At 39.6% G+C, this 6,597-nt stretch overlaps 1 pseudogene; it reads left to right on the top strand.

Annotated features, from left to right (window-relative positions):
- The first annotated feature begins 2,860 nt into the window (after positions 1-2,860).
- LOC125961089 (NOP protein chaperone 1-like) lies at positions 2,861-5,843 on the top strand (annotated as a pseudogene).
- The last annotated feature ends 754 nt before the right edge of the window (positions 5,844-6,597 follow it).

Genomic DNA, 6,597 nt, shown 5'->3' with positions numbered 1-6,597 from the left:
TTCCTGGACACCTGAGTGAATTTAGAACATGTCCCCAGGTTCAGGCATGCCAAGGATACTCCCCTTACTTCTCACTTGTCACAATGTTAGCTCCTGGTCTGACTTTTCTAATTCAGAGGACTGGACTCCAGGAGCGACACCTTCTCCAGCCTTCCCAGGAGACATGATATTAGTTCCTGGCACAGAGTTGAGGTGGAAAATCCTGTGCTGAGTCTGGCAGGACAAGGGTGTCTTCCAGGGCTCTTGCACTGGCACCACTTTCTGGTCACTTAAGAGGACTTAAACATTGTTCTAGAGGCTCAAGAAAGTCAAGAGTGTCCTCCCTGGGGCTCACTTACCAGTAACAGCTGTCTCTTCCTCCACTGGGTAAGTCTGAGTATCTCAGGAGGCTCTCTGACCCACAAGTACCCATAAGTGCAGCAGGAACCAGGAAGCACCATGTGTATGTAAGTCTGTTGAAAACCCTCCACAATACTCTTCAGTAAATTAGATACATTCATGAGCAGAGAAACTTAATAAGAAATGCAATAACAACAATAGTGATAAATAATAATATCAATAGTGATTACAATCATAAAGATATTAATTGTACTACTACCAATCATAATACTAATAAACTTAAGGACTGAGGGATTATAGACTTCCCTAATTGAATGACAAGTTTCCTGGGGTATTTTGGAGTCAGAGTCTTAGGTTAGCAGCCACAGTTGTAGGTTTGCATAGTGAAGGTATAAATAGAGCAAAACTAAACAGCAGCAGGTAAAAGAAATCCATGGGAGGGCGTGGGCTGACTTAAGTCTCATATTCCAAGCCCAGAGGAGAGAACTATGTAGAAGAGAAATGTTGATCCTGGGCTTTCCTGACACATGGAGCCAGCAAATCTCATGAGTTCTGACGACTGGTGTCTGCAGCTCTAACCCGGGAAAGAAAAGCAGGACTCCAGGTACACGTTCAATACGTGAAAAAAACACGTAAAATTTACATGGAGCTTCAGCTCTATCTCTATCCCCACTGCCTGTCAATTGAAAAAGTGACAGATCAGGGCTATTGATTGCCTTTTGATGCACCTACAGACTTACCTGGAATTGGGAGGAGAATATTACTTATGAATTTGCATGTAAAATTTTTATAATAACCTATCTGGAAGTTGAATTACCACTTTCTTGGGAAATTGATAGGTTATTTTACACAACACCTCATATGCTTCCTTTAGTAACATTTTTTCACAATATATATATTTCTGAATATGTATGAAAGGCACATGCCATATCAGCCCAGAGAAGCCATTGATGGGGCTTTAGAGATCACTGACCTTTGAGAACGTGTTTGTAGAACTCATTCATAAAGAGTAGGAACTGCTGGACATATTGCAGAGAAAGATGTACACAGATGTGATGCTGGAGGACGCCCGTTGTCTCATCTTTTGAGTGCGTCTCTCAATATTTATTTACTTCCTTATGCATGTCTTATTGAGATGGGCTCTGCAGCTTCCACATATGCTGCTGCACTCTTGTCCCTGACTCATGCTTCTGTAGCACTTAGAGCAACCTGGAACGAATGTGTTCCTTTACTAATCACAGCACATGTGCCCCTTCATGGAGATACAGTCTCCATTACCACAATCGCATGTATTCCTTACTAGTCTGCCACCAACACGCAGAATAATGCTGGACACAGATATGGGCTATTTTATCTAACAGACAAGTGACTTTATGTTGCTAAGTAATTCTTCTGCTCGGGGGACTACCATGAGGTTTGAACACAGCAAAAAACACATAACAGCTTGTATCCCCCTTTCTACATGAACTCCAAGTAATAATCTCATGGGTCTTATGTTTATTGGATTCTGTTAGAAAACAGTGTTAACCACATTATGAAAACGTTGCTTCCTTCCTGGCTGAGATGTCTAAGCAGCCTGCAGCCTTTCTTCTTGGGCAAGAACAGCAGCAACCAGAGACTTTTACTGTCTTTGAGTGAAGTGTCGGGTGACAACCTTCAGTGTTTCCCCCCTTCAGGGTGCTCGAACTTGGGCTGCCATTGATACCCCCACACTTGAGCCTTGGCATGTTGTCCTGTGCTTGCATTGCATGCACTGTTCTCAGCACAGAACTTTAAATCCATCTAGCATTTCCCACACGTACCAGGGCATCCGCTCTGCAAAACAGATATAATTTCCCAGTTGGAGCAAGAAGAGTAGGTGTGGAGGGAAGAGGAGGGTTTCCCCAGGCTGGGGTCCAAGTCAGCTCCAGACACATGTGCTCTGTGTGGGGAGGGAGCAGGACACTTGGAATGTCAACTGGAGGTGGCTCGACTAAAGGATATTTTTAGAAATGTATGTGAAGCTATTGAGTCAAATTATCCAGATTCTGTCATTATGCATCACACATCAATTTCTCTTCACGTTTCCCTCTGTACTTTTCACCTCAGAGAAGCAAAATTCCTGTCCACGTGGGAGTTAAAATTTCATGTTTTTCTCTTTGCCACGGTCTCTTTAATAATGTTTCCTCTCATAGTCCCTGTAGCGTCTGAATTTATTTTACTTTTCTTTTACCTAAACACTGAACATCTTATTAACATTTTTCTAAACCATGTTTCTATTCACTAGTGTATTCCTCAAATTCATGTTCTTTCCCCATGTAATGTACTTTTCAACAATTTAATCCCCAAATGTCACATGTGTCGTTTCTTATTTATTTATTTAATTTAATTATTATTTTTGTCTTATTTCAAGCAAAAACTGTGACCATTAAAAGCAAGAAATGATATCCAGGCAAGTTATTTTCCTGGTGGAACAATGTAGCTGTAAGAAAATAAATTTCTTCAGGTGTGAACCCTGGTCATCCACATGTGAAACCTGGGAATGAGGTAAGTTAGGAATTCAGCAGACTCATAGAACTCAGTTACAGTGCAGTGTAAACACCAGACCAGCATAAAGTGTTCACTTTATGGACTAAATTAGACTGAATTTTGATGATAGCTAGTAGAAATGCTACAAAGGGGGGATGTCCATTGCAGAAGATACTATGTGTATGTAACTGACATGGAGATCATTTTAACTGGAGAATATCATTGAATAGACTTACATACACATGAGTTTTCACAGCATAGAAAACACTTTTACTATAATGAATGAAGGAGAGCCTTGAGGGATTTTTAATTCCTTAGTCAACATTGAATCCTCACACTGGATCTATCAATGCTAAAATCAAACTGAAAAGCTGGAGTTCATATCAAAATTCTCAGACATGGAAAAACGCTTATCAGGAAAGTTTTACCACACATTTCAGCTATGAATTCATAATTTTGGCTAATAACCTCTTATTTTATAAATAAGTAGAATAAAAATATAGATTTGTTAAGTAATCTTAGAATGATAAATACAAAATTTTGAAACAATAAGTACTTTTGTAAATAGGTTAGCATTAAGAAATATATATAAACAAAGTTATATGTGACAATTATTATGATCCACTTAATTGTGATTGTCAGTAAGATTATCTGTTGCTTTCTCATCAGAAATTTTGCAGGCCAGAAGAGAGTGAAATGATATGCTTAAAGTATGGCGGAAACTACCTGCCAACAATTCTATATCTTACAATATTATTCTTCAAAAATGAGGAAAATTAGAGACAGTGTCAGGCAAAAGCTGAAGGAGTTCAGTACCATAATATCTATCCTTCAAGAAATGCTAAAGGGAGTACTTCAAGTTCAAATGAAAGGACACCAGTAACTTGAGGCCATATGAAAATATATATGTCTCTGATAAAGATAAATAAATGGACAAATAGAGAAAACACTATAATTTTGACTTGTAACTATACTTTTTATTATTCTAGGATATTTTTTAAACCAAAATATTAAAATAATTATAAATTTATTGCTATTGCATGATTGTTTCCCCAAAAATTCATATGTTAAAAATACAACCTCCAAATGTGTTGGTATTAGGATGTAGGGCCTTTGGGGGGTGCTTAGGTTATGAGGACAGAGCCACCATGAATATAATGTGTGTGCTTTTATTTATTTTAAAATATGTATTTATTTACTTATTTGGCTACATTTGCTCTTAGTTGCAGCACGTGGGATCTTTGTTGTGACGCACAGGCTTCATATCTAGCTGTGATATGGGGGCTTGGTAGTTGCAGCACACAGGCTCTCTAGTTGTGGCAGACAGGCTGTAGAGCCAGCATACAGGCTCAATAGTTGTGGTGCATGGGCTTAGTTGCCCTTTGGCATGTGTGATCTTAGTTCTCTGACCAAAGATTGAACTCATGTCCCCTGCATTGGAAGACAGATTCTTAACCACTGGCCTACCAGGGAAGTCTCTTGTGTGCTTTTAAAAGAGACCCCAGAGAGCTCTCTAGCCCCTTCCTCCAGGTGATGATATAATGAAAAGTCCATGACTCAGAAAAGACCTTTACCTAACCACCTTGATCTCACACTTCAGCCTCCAGAACCATGAGAAATAAACTTCTGTTTATAAGCTACCCAAGCTGTGGCATTTTGTTATAGCATCCCCAAATAACTAATTCATACATCTACATAAACAGAAAACAATGTATACATATGTGACTTGTGACATTACTAACATGTAATTAATGTGTAAATATGTGATTTGTGACATTAATAACATGTAATTAATGTGTAATGTAATTGGAGAAGTAATAGAGATTTTGCGTGTGATTAAAATTATGTTGATATCAGTTTAAGCTAGTTTGATAGGATTTTATATGTAACCTCCATGGTATCCACAAATTGATTATCTATAGAATATACGCAGAAGGAAATTAAAAGTAAGTCAAGTCAGTGGACTTCCCTGGTGGTCCAGTGGCGAAGACTCCACGCTCTCAATGCAGAGGGCCTGGGCTCAATCCCTGGTCAGGGAACTAGATCCCACATGCCACAACTAAGAGTTCGCATGCTGCAAAGAAGATCAAAGGTCCCCCATGCCACAACTAAGACCTGGCACAGCCAAAGAAATTAATTTTGAAAATGAGTACAAAAAGTAAGAACAAAGGATGTCAGTATGTGAGAAAATGTGGGACAGAAAAGCTATATGACATTACAGAAAACAAATTGGCAATTAAATGTCATTCCATATCAGTATATATATATATATATATATATATATATATATATATATATATATATATATATATATATGGCTTAAACTCATCAGTTAAAAAACAAAGATGTCCCCAGCCTTTTTCCGGCATCTGGGCCTGGAGGGGCTGCTCTGAAGACGGGCGAGCAGCAGGGAGGCCCACGGCAAATCCCAGCCCGATGCGAGCTGTTCGTCATTTTCCCGGGTCAGCTCCAGGGTCTTGGTGTCCAGAGAGCTGCTGATGGAGGGCAGCGGCGGCCACGGAGGTATATGGGACAGGTTGCTCATCAACTCCAAGCGTAATTCCAGAAAGAATTCCACTCTTCAAACAGGATAGAGAGGAGTCCCCTATTGGACCAAGTACAGAGCTTTCTCCCACAGATGGCTCAGGCAAACGAAAAGCTAAGGAAAGAAATGGCAGCTGCACCACCTGGTCATTTCAATATTGAAAATATTGACACTCTCGGAAAAGTTATGCAAATGGATATGACCTTGTTTGAGATGAATCAGTCTGATTCAAAGAAGATGACAGTTCACAAGAGAATTCACAAGACAGTTCAGAGGACAGTTCAGAATTTGAGGATGAAGATGATAGCACCTCTTCTGAAGGTGAAGTCACCATTGATACAATTAAGCTTCCTCATTCAGAAGATGGAAAAGGCAAAATAGAGGTTCTGGGCCATCCTGCCAGTGAAAAAAAAGAAAACAGGGACATAAACAATCTGAGAAACAGGTGATAGTTCCCGCTAATTCTGTGGAAAATAATGTGGCTTGCTGGTTATTTTGCATTTCAGATACCTATGGTGTTTGAAAAAATGAATGTATTTTGCTTCTTGAAGAAACAGAAGCTACCTTTTAAAGAATTGGAAGAGATAGCATTTGGGGAATCTTCTAAGAGCAGACTGTTTTTGATCTCATGCTAAAGAGATTTAGTTTAGAAAGCTTAACTTTATGTATGGTGATGAGTGAATTTGTTGGCATCCTCTTTCATCAGCACAGACTTCAGAAATCTCAAACTTATTTTAAAGTAAAAATACAAGTTACCCGTTTGTTTTTGTTTTAAATTGGCCTCTTGGGGCTTCCCTGGTGGTGCAGTGGTTGAGAGTCCGCCTGCCAATGCAGGGGACACAGGTTCATGCTCCGGTCCAGGAGGATCCCATATGCACGGAGCGGCTGGGCCCGTGAGCCATGGCCACTGAGCCTGCGCATCCGGAGCCTGTGATCCGCAACGGGAGAGGCCACAGCAGTGAGAGGCCCGCGTACTGAAAAAACAAAAGAAACAAAAACTTAAGTTGGGTTTTTTTTTAGGTTATTATGAAGTCATATTTATTTATTACCATCAAAATGGGTTCATTGAGGGAGAACTTTTTTTTTTTAACATCTTTATTGGAGTATAGTTTCTTCACAATGTTATGTTGGTTTCTGGTCTGTAACAGAGTGAATCAGCTATATGTACACATGTGTGCCCATGTCCCCTCCCTCTTGCGTCTCCC

Source organism: Orcinus orca, chromosome 14 (assembly GCF_937001465.1).
Source record: "Orcinus orca chromosome 14, mOrcOrc1.1, whole genome shotgun sequence".
Taxonomy (NCBI): Eukaryota; Metazoa; Chordata; class Mammalia; order Artiodactyla; family Delphinidae; genus Orcinus; species Orcinus orca.
This window is presented reverse-complemented; position numbering and strand designations above follow the sequence as displayed.